The 10,579-nt window shown below is 36.5% G+C and overlaps 1 pseudogene; it reads right to left on the minus strand.

The window, feature by feature from the left end:
• Nucleotides 1-2,234: 2,234 nt before the first annotated feature.
• Nucleotides 2,235-2,923, minus strand: LOC125919875 (60S ribosomal protein L23a-like; annotated as a pseudogene).
• Between the last annotated feature and the right edge of the window lie 7,656 nt (nt 2,924-10,579).

Below are 10,579 nucleotides of genomic sequence, written 5' to 3' on the forward strand. Positions count from 1 at the left end.
TTGATTTTGGGAACGGGACAGAAATAACTATAGTATTCCGACTTTGAAGAGATGAAGAAACAGATACCCAAATGCTTACATAGGATTATTTGCTTTTCAATGACATGAGACTCAAGGCCTACCTTGGCACCAAAACGTGCAACACCATGAACCAGTTTGTGAACAAGTTCAATGTCCTATTGATCAGCAAGGCATCAGCAGGAGGATGTGGGGGCTCCTTTTCTGAGAGGGTAGTTGAAGGGACGATGCATGGGTTGGACAGTGGTCCCACAGGGGAGGCATGTCACCCTCCATTTAGAGAAACCTCTGTCAGTAATAAAAGGGGAGCAGCCCCGCAGCATCCATTCCAATGAAAAAAACTTCTAACCCGATGTAACCCAGAATGAGGATCAGTATATTTTACTGGAAGACTGTAAGGCTCTCTTTTCTCCCTTCTCCCTCTGTTAATAGCTGTAAGAGTGGAAACAAGCAATTTTACTACTCTCGGCCTCAGTTCCTTTAGAAACAAAATAGGAGTAATGGCATCTGTCTAGAGGCTTAGGACAGGAGCAGATGAGATTTTAAGAATGCTCTCAAGGTATTAAATTTTTATTTATAGACTTCCCTAATGAAATTGGGGTTACTTGCGCCTGTGTAAACACTCTTAAGAAATTGAGCTGTTCCACACCCACGTTATCATTGTAACAGGTAATATAGCTTGATTGTTTCAAATTATTCAGAGATTAATTCATAAAGTTCATACAGAATGCCTGATGTAACAAATAATAGTCTGGGTCTAATAGTAATATCTGGAAGATTTCAGAGTGGTAATATGAACATAAGTTAGAAATGGTATAGATACAGTATTCTTGGTTTTTAGTTGCTTGAAAAGACTGAGTGCTTAAGTCTAAAGGTTTCATTTTAGTGTTGTGGTTTGTTTTTCTCTTCTTTCCTTGCGTATGTTATAACCCAGAGTCAGTGTAGGATTAATTGACTTTGAATATATTCTGCAACTCATAGAGTGTATTTGGATAGCACATAAGTGAATTGCTGAATAACTTGCACTTCAAATTGACATTATCAATTTTGTTCTCAAATGTTAGTATCACCATTAAGATATATTTTAAAATGTATCTTTAATTAAAATACAAATTAATAGAGGGGAAACAATGGATTGACAAAGAGTAATAAATCTAGATGAAGGCAGGAAAGGAGACGAGAAAGAAACTAGAATGGGATGGTACACAAAAGGACAAAAAATATCTTAATTTGAACCCAAATATATCAATATTTACCAAAATTTTTCATTAAAAAGTTCCTTCTTTGGGTACCCCCCACTTATCAATGGACCTTTCATTCTGAGGTACAAGCGAGCTTCTAAACTATTTATGGCACGATTTTTTTTTTCCTTTTCAGTCTTTAGGTTCATTGCACCTATTTATAGAATATTATTTATTCTTCTATTTGCTGACCTTTTCATTCTAGAGATCTTTGGCAATGAGTCCTTTCCCAAACAATAAATCTGTATTGGATTTTATATCTCATTAGTTTTATCAGCAATATCTTAATGGACTTCTTATAACTTTGCTCTGTATCCTTTTTGTAACCTCTTGAATTCCATTTTCCTCAAAATCAAAATGTAATCTACTAACTTGAAGAATATAAAATTGCAGCTTCTCTACAAATGATTTTGCTGAAACACAGATCTTTGGAGTATTAATTCCATGTCAGTAATAGTATGCTTAAAACTGGGTTTCTATTAGGGCACATGAGTGGCTCAGTCTTTTGAGCATCTGACTGTTGATTTCAGCTGAGGTCATTATCCTAAGGTTGTGGGATCAAGCGCCATATCAAGCTCAGCGCTGAGTGTGGAATCTGCTCAAGATTCTCTTTCTCTCTCCCTTCGCCCCTCTCCCTTGCTCATACCTTCTCTCTCTCTCCTCTCTCAAAAATAAATACATAAATAAATAAGCAAATAAATAAATAAATAAATAAATAAATAAATAAAATATAAAAAGAACTGGATTTCTGTTAAACTGAAAAGCAAAAATCTATCTTCATTCTAATCTTATTTCTTCCATCTGTTTGGAGATTTATGATCATTTGCTTCTTTCCTTTATCCTCATGTCCCTTTGTAAAGCGAAGTTAGTAGGTTGTCCTTTGATACATCTACTTTTTAAAAATCTGTTTCAGTGACTTATTCTTTTTTTTATGGTGGAAAAATGTATATTGATATGTAGCCAACTGGACTTCGTTTAGATGATCCCGATTTTGTTAGCAACATCCCAAGCATCACAATCAGGAGTCAGTAGAACATACACCTCCTTCTCCCCACGGGGCCTAATCAGGGTGTTGCCCTTGGCCACATCCATGTCATAAAGTTTCTTCACAGCCTGTTTGATCTGGTGCTTGTTGGCCTTGACATCCACAGTGAACTCAAGTGTGTTGTTGCCATCTAGTTTCTTTACAGCTGACTCTGGAGTCAGGAGAATCTTGATGACAGCATGGTGTCAAGCTTGTTTCCCCTGGGGGCACTCTTTCACGGATATTTGGGCTGCCTTTGGAGATACGGTGTTGTGGGCCATGGGAAGGTAGGTGACACACAGATCTTTTTTCTGTGACTGTGGGACACCTTTCAGCATTGCTTTCTTGGCCTTCAAAGCCTCTGCTTTGGCTGTGGCTTTGGGAGGGGCAGGGGCTTCCTTCTTTGCTTTTGGCACCGTCTTCTTGAAAGGACTCAGAGACTACTTCCTATAGTTCCTTTATATTCCTCTCTGTTATATCTTTGAAAATAGTTTTCCATGATATAGACAATAGAATAATATCAAAGATATATGTTTTATTTTCAAAACTAGTTACAAATGTTTCATAGGTGTACATGGTTTTCAAAAATCAAATACTACCAAAAGATACATCCGGAAAAAACAGTTCTGCTTACTGCCATTTTCAACTCTTGAACCGTTTCTTTTTTTTTTTTCCTTCTACATTCCTAAATATGTGTATATATTGCCACCTGAAATTTATCAGTTTTATCATGATTTTTGGATTCTTTGATATGGTCTATTTCACTTTATTCCCCTTCCCCCATCACACCAATGGGGTCATAGTCAGGGCTAACATGGTCACTAGCTATAAATGTTGTTGGGATAAGTAGTGTACTACAACTATTTTGTTACTCCTAGAACTTCAGTAGAACAGATGTATAGAGATACAGATATAGAGGTAAAAAAATAATAAAAGAAAAGAAAGAGCAAGAAAAATACCATGAATTCAACTTTTTAACAAAAGGCAGAAACTGAGATAACTGTTTTTGCTTTGTTTGTTGTTTAATTTTTAAATACTCTAAGATTAATTTGTCCTTTTGATGGAACACATATTCTAGCAATTCTGGTAACAGGTTCTTTGAATTACTTAGAATGTCAAAAAGGTTTTGAGGATAGAAAGTGGGTACAGATCTAGTAACTCACTTAGCAGAGAAAAGGAAGCTACAAACAAGGTCCGCCAAAGGAAAAACGTCCTTAGTTTTGCTCTCTGGAATGATCGATCATCCCTACATTTGTTCTTGAAGATCACTTGTGAGAAAGGCACGGGGGAGAATTTCTCTTAACATTAGCAACCCCTTCCTATTGTTACAGATTTGGAGACTCTGGGTAGAGTCTTAAAAAAAATGGGTTTTTGGGCTCTAGGGTTTATCAGCCCCAACATGGTAACCCTACAGGAATATACCCAAAGCCAAGAAGCATATGATACCGTGAACCTTAGATCTTCACTCAAGTCTAGGAATTTGTATTACAGCAGTAGACTTCAGTATTCTGCCATTGCCCTAACTCAACTCTTCCAGTTCCATCTTGACTGCTCTTTCAGTACAAGTCTGAAGCGCTGAGTTGAAAACAATATTCCCTTTTCCTCGATCTGTATCCCAGTATTCGTGCATATATTTTTCTTTGCATTAACATGCTTATAAATGCATCCAGTGAAAATATTAGTTTTATAGATATAGATATAGTGTGAGTGTGTGTATGTATATATGTTCATGGATACAGATATAGATATAGATATAGATATAGATATAGATATAGATATATTATATACTTCTGAACATCTTGGCAAAGGAAAAGTCCAGAAAGTTTTTATCTACAGATAGTTTAAAAGAAAAGCAATCACATTTCTATTATACTTATCAACAGTTCTACCATATTTAGGATGGAACAATATCTTCCAAGTGGCAAAGACACCTGTTTTGTCAGTCATCTACTGACACAAAAATGGCACTCCAAAACAGAGTCTTGAAACTATCCTGATTTATTTAGCTCATCAGCCTGCAAATTAGCCAGTGAGGCTCAACTCTGTTCAGTGATTTTTCTGGTCTCAGGCAGGCTCATCCTTATGTATGGCTAATCTAGGGTGGCTTCATATGGGATAACTGGGCTAGGTTGGTTCCAGACAATGGCTGAATACAAGAGCAATAAAACAAGGGTCTTTCAATATTCTGCTTGTGTTGTATTCACTAACATCCTATTTGCCGAAGCAAGTCATGTGACCCAAGCCCAGAATCAAGCCATAGATACAGGGATGAGTAAAGAATCATGGCCATTTTTACAGTCTACTATACCTATAAACTCAGAGATCTATATTTTATTCAAAATAAAACACATTTTCAAGCATTGAAGTACTATTTAATACTCATCTTTTATCTTTAGGAAAGTTACTAGAAAATGTTTTATGACAAGAAGAAAAATCACTCTAAGAAGAATAGAATACAACAAATAATGAAGAGGAAAAAATGAGTAAAACATTAAGTATCAAAATTCATTGATCTTTTTTTAAAAATCTGTATCTAAAAGTCCAAGTTGTATCAAAATGTAAGTTTGAAGACAGAAAGGAAGTGGAAGTGAAATACAAAAGGAAGTAAAACATGTTAAACTTTTACTTTGTGATAAAGGTTTTATTCTAAATATTTTGAGAACAAAATGTATGTTTAGTATAATATATATCCAGCAGAGGAAAAAGGAGAACAAGGAAAACTTAATTATTCCATTTAAAGTCAGGATAGAAAAATAGGAAAAGTATACAGTGTAAAACATAAAATAAAATCATTTAAATGGCTAGAAACATAGCAGTAATGAAAATAAATATAAATAGATAAACTTTCTTATTATAACACTGATTATTAGGTAACATTTTTAAAAATCAAGGCAAGTTCTCTTTATAAATAAGAAACCAAATTGGTATAGGAAAGTTAAAAAATAAAAGGACAGGAAAAGAAAGGACATAAAAATGTTAATGTAAAGAAGAATGGCAAAGAATTTTAAAATCAAAAAACACAGAATCAAAGAAAAAGTACTGGAAATTTACAGTAATAAAATTTTCAAACCTGAGATTAATATATATCATGAATATTTGTACACCTAATAACACAACTTCAATCTAAGCATAGCAAATTGATAGAACTTATAGGAGAATTTGAGAAGTTTACTATTAGTAGAACAGAGCTTAATTTCTCAAAATATCAAGCAGACAAAAACAGAGTTGCTATAGAGAAAATTGTTAACAACCAATAAACTTGATTTAACAGTCATCCTTTCTTAAACACCAATGAAAGGAACATTTACAACAATTGATAAAATACTAGACCACAAATGAAATCTCAACAACTTCCAACAATTACTATTATTCAGTTTATATTAACCATGGTATGGAAAAAATGAGAAATCAGCCATTTGACACCATTCATTTGAAAGGACTAACATAATTAAGAAATCTATATACTTTTTAAAACTCCAAAGTTTTGATATAAGAAAAAAATTACAAAACACATATTGAATTTTTATGTCAATAACTATTGAAGTACTATTTAAAAATACATTGTTTTTAAAACAGTTGATATATTACACAAAGTTCATATAGAAGGCAAGTATTTAACGATTAATGTTCAAGTTTTTAAAGTTGATAAAGTTTTAAAGTTGATCGTGTTTATAAAGTCTTAAATCCTCTGAACTCTATTAAATTCTTATAAACATTTACTATGCTCATGCAGACTGTCAGTTGCCAACATTTCCAAATTAATGCACACTTCAGTGTTCCCTTCCTGCATCATGTTCCCAGAAATATTATAAAAGATACCATAATATGATAATAAATATATAGCCATGCTCTAAAATGAAAAAAACTCTCAGCAGAACAGAAAATGTATGTGAGGAATTAACGAAATACCTGAAGCATTGAAGAGAGGGCTTGCATACTAGGTGCACAAAATTAGGTACATCTCTGGGAGATATGAGCCATATCAAAGGTGCTATATGACTGGAAGTGATGGAAATAGGAAACTGATCCAGGATGTGGACTGGAAGTATTGCTCATTGGCCAAAAAAAAGTGGGGGGGGGGCAATTTTCTAACTTGATAAAGCATGTTTTTTTTTCAAAATGCCTTAATGAAAATCATGCTTAATAATGGGATGTTAGAAGCATTTCAATTAAATGTTCAAGTAAATAAGACAAGTTTGGCTGCTCTTTGCACTACAATACATCATTGTATTAGAGATGCTGGCCCATGAAATAAGAGAGAAGAAATGAAAATGAAAGAGATGAAACTATTACTATTTGAAGTGATATTATCAATTTAGAAAATCAACTGAGAAATTTCAGTCTGGCAGAGATGGTTAGACACAAGATCAACACAGAAGCTTCCATAGTTTTCAAAACACTATCAGTGTCTCGTTGAAAAACTTAATTTTTTTGAGGCGCTTAGGTGGCTCAGTGGCTAAGCGGCCAATTTCGGCTCAGGTCATGGTCTCACACTTTGTAAGTCTGAGCCCCACATGGGCTCTCTGCTGTCAGCACATAGCCCACTTCAGATCATCTGTCCTATCTCTGCCCCTCCCCTGCTTGGTGTCTCTCTCTCTCCCTCTCTCTCTCTCTCTCTCTCAAAAATAAACATTAAAGAAAGAAAAGGGGCACCTGGGTGGCTCAGTCGTTAAGCATCCAACTTCAGCTCAGGTCATGATCTCATGCTTCATGAGTTTGAGCCCTGCGTCAGGCTCTGTGCCAACAGCTCAGAGCCTGGACCCTGCTTCAAATTCTGTGTTTCCCTCTCTCTCTGCCCTTCCCCTGCTTTGTCTCTTGTCTCTCTCTCTCTTAAAGACATATAAACATTTAAAAAACATTTTTGAAAGAAAAAAAAGATTTTTTTCAAAAATTTAACTCATAATAGTAATAAGTACAACATACTTAGGCATAAACCCAACAATAAATTTCCAAGACCAGTACAGATAAAATTATAAGCTTACCAGAGACATTAAAGAAGGCTTGAATGGGGCGCCTGGGTGGCTCAGTCAGTTAAGCGTCCGACCTCAGCTCAGGTCATGATCTCACGGTCCGTGAGTTTGAGCCCCACGTCGGGCTCTGGGCTGATGGCTCAGAGCCTGGAGACTGCTTCTGATTCTGTGTCTCCCTCTCTCTCTCTGCCCCTCCCCTGTTCATGCTCTGTCTCTCTCTGTCTCAAAAATAAATAAACATTAAAAAAAATTTTTTTAAATAAAAAAAAAGAAGGCTTGAATAAATGGAAATACAGGTTTATGTTAAAGAATGAGAAAACTCAATACATCTTACTAAATGTCTGTATCTTAGTCCTTATAACATCCTTGATTGTCTTTTTACTCTACATAATCCCCATTAGGGAGAGTTATTCTTCAACCACCACACACTGGCCAATCGTTCAAAAACTTCTTACCTCCAGACCTCTCTCTTCAGCTCATTAAATAAATATTTTTTGAGCACCCACTGTGTCTTGGCACTTGAAGAACCTACAAAGCATGTGTTGACTATACACTTGATATCTACATCTGGGTGTCCTCATATTTAATTTGTTCAAAGGGAAATGCATGAACAAATCCTAAATCAATTAGGATTAGGTTTGGTGGCAAAGAGAAATTTCTAAACAAGAAGGAGGTTTACATTTCTTTCACATCAAAGATATCAGGAAGCAAGTATGTAGGACACCTCACATACTTTCATCTTTCTGGTCCACCATCATCAGTGAATGGTTTCCATCCTTGTAGTTGCTTTTTTGCCCAAGATGGCTGCTAGACATCTAGTCATCACATCCACGTTCCAGGCCAACTAGAAATGAAGGAGAAAGGGAAGAAGGGCAAAAGCTGTTTGAAATAACTTCCTCATAAATCCAATTCAATAGCTTCTACTTAATGTCCTTGCTCAGAATTTTGTCACATAGCCATTTCTATTTGAAAGGAAGTCTAGTGGGGCGCCTGGGTGGCTCAGTCAGTTAAGCGGCCGACTTCGGCTCAGGTCATGATCTCGTGGTCATGAGTTCAAGCCCCGCGTTGGGCTCTGTGCTGACAGCTCAGAGCCTGGAGCCTGTTTCAGATTCTGTGTCTCCCTCTCTCTGACCCTACCCCGTTCATGCTCTGTCTCTCTCTGTCTCAAAAATATATAAACATTAAAAAAAATTTTTTTTAATGAAAGGAAGTCTAGAAAAATATAATGTTTATGGAGACCTCCAAAAAAATTAAGATTCCATTGATAAGAAAGAGAAAATTGGTGAAAATTTCTTCATGATGAGCCCACCTATTCCACCTTATAAAATTTTTCTTTTAGTAAAAGTTATTGCTGGGGCACCTGGGTGGCTCAGTCAGTTAAGCATCCAACTTCATCTCAGCTCATGACCTCTCTGTCTGTGAGTTTGAACCCCATGTCAGGCTCTGTGCTGACAGCTCAGAGCCTGGAGCCTGCTTCAGATTCTATGTCTCCCTCTCTCTCTGCCCCTCCCCTGCTTGCGCATGTTCTCTCTCTCTCTCTCTCTCTCTCTCTCTCTCAAAAATGAATAAACATTAAAAAAATTTTTTTACCTGGAAAATAGTAGTATTGTAAAAACACCTTGATCAGTGGAAAACTGAGTGACCAAATAAACCTCAGCAACCCTCATATGTGACTTCCCTAGACACATAACAAGAATGATAAGTGCACTCTAGTTTTCCCATTGCCGTAGAAGCTATTGGGAAAATATAATTAAAAAACCAAATCTTCTGTATTCTATCCTCTCTGCAAAGATCATAGAGAAAGAAAGCATTTTTATGGCATTAAACCAGAATGTGATACACATCACAAGCATTCAATTAAGAGATTGCAAACGGGAAGAAATCTCGCTCTTTCACAGAGCTAAGCAGATAGAACTCATCATGTACATGTTTCCAAAATAATAACAAGCCCTCAAGTGAGAGAACTTGACAGCACAGTTTTTCATACATAGTTCATCCTAAACTTGCTTGGTAATTGAGGTGACCATCTGTGTTAGCTAATTGGCTTTCTCCAAAGGAGAAACTACTTCTCATATATTTATGACAGGAGGTCATAAATGTTGCAACTTTGAGCTGGACACCCAAAGTTAAGCACCTATCTCCACAGAAACTATAAGAGAGGAGTGATGTCTCTCTTGACGTGACATTTCAAAGTTATGGCTCCTTTTCCTAGATCCTCGAAAAAGATCTTCTTGGTTCACAAGGCTGACAAAAGATCTACCTCGTCTTCCAAAGGATTTATATACATCTCAAAGAGAGGAGAAGGTACTTAATGTTACAATTTTCTAAAGTAAATACTCTAAGGAAAAGGAACCGAGGGAAATCTCTTCCTTTATTTTCAACAAGGAGAAGTAAGCTTCTTATTTTTTTTTATTTTTTTTTAATATTTATTTATTTTTGAGACAGAGAGAGACAGAGCATGAATGGGGGAGGGTCAGAGAGAGAGGGAGACACAGAATCTGAAACAGGCTCCAGGCTCTGAGCCGTCAGCACAGAGCCCGACGCAGGGCTCGAACTCACGGACCGTGAGATCATGACCTGAGCCGAAGTCGGACGCTTAACCGACTGAGCCACCCAGGCGCCCCATAAGCTTCTTATTTTTAATTTTCACTTGTCTTCATAGAACCTAGGATATTTCAAGATTTTTCAACGAAATGCTGCTGGCATTTTGAGTGGAATGATTCTAGCTAACATAGATCTGCCGAATATAATGCAGAATAGGTCTTAGGCAATAAATACTTGGAGACCCCAAGTTATTGAAATAGCATGAGATTTCTCCCAACACCTAGCCAGATGCTTCCATCATGTAAAGTGCCACCCTGGTTAGGAACCACTGTTAGGTCCCTTCTCTTCTCTGCCTCTGAGGTCATATAATATCACTCTTTGGCAAGTATATACAAGCCATCCATCTCGGAGGTACCAGGGACTCTCCCATCAGATTCATCAATGCAAAATTGCTAAATATCCTGAATCCTCAGGAAGACACATTCTATAAATGATGTGTTTAAAACACCCAGAGTGTCTTTTAAAGGAAGTGCTCTTCGACAACGGAGTTGTTCTCAAAAGTACACTAAAGACTCCTTCCCAGGGGAAGTCTATTTTACTAAAAGAAACTCCTCCATAGCCCAGAGCCCAAACCTTAACTCCATTAACTGGAAATAGATCAAAAGGGAGTAACTCTTCCCTGACTGATTGCTAAAGCCAGAGGGCAGAGAATTGTTTGTCTTAGGAGGAAACACTCCTTTTGGAGCATGAGGTGATGTATAGAAATGGACACTTACATGTGT

The sequence above is a fragment of the Panthera uncia genome, chromosome B4, assembly GCF_023721935.1.
Source record: "Panthera uncia isolate 11264 chromosome B4, Puncia_PCG_1.0, whole genome shotgun sequence".
Lineage (NCBI taxonomy): Eukaryota > Metazoa > Chordata > Mammalia > Carnivora > Felidae > Panthera > Panthera uncia.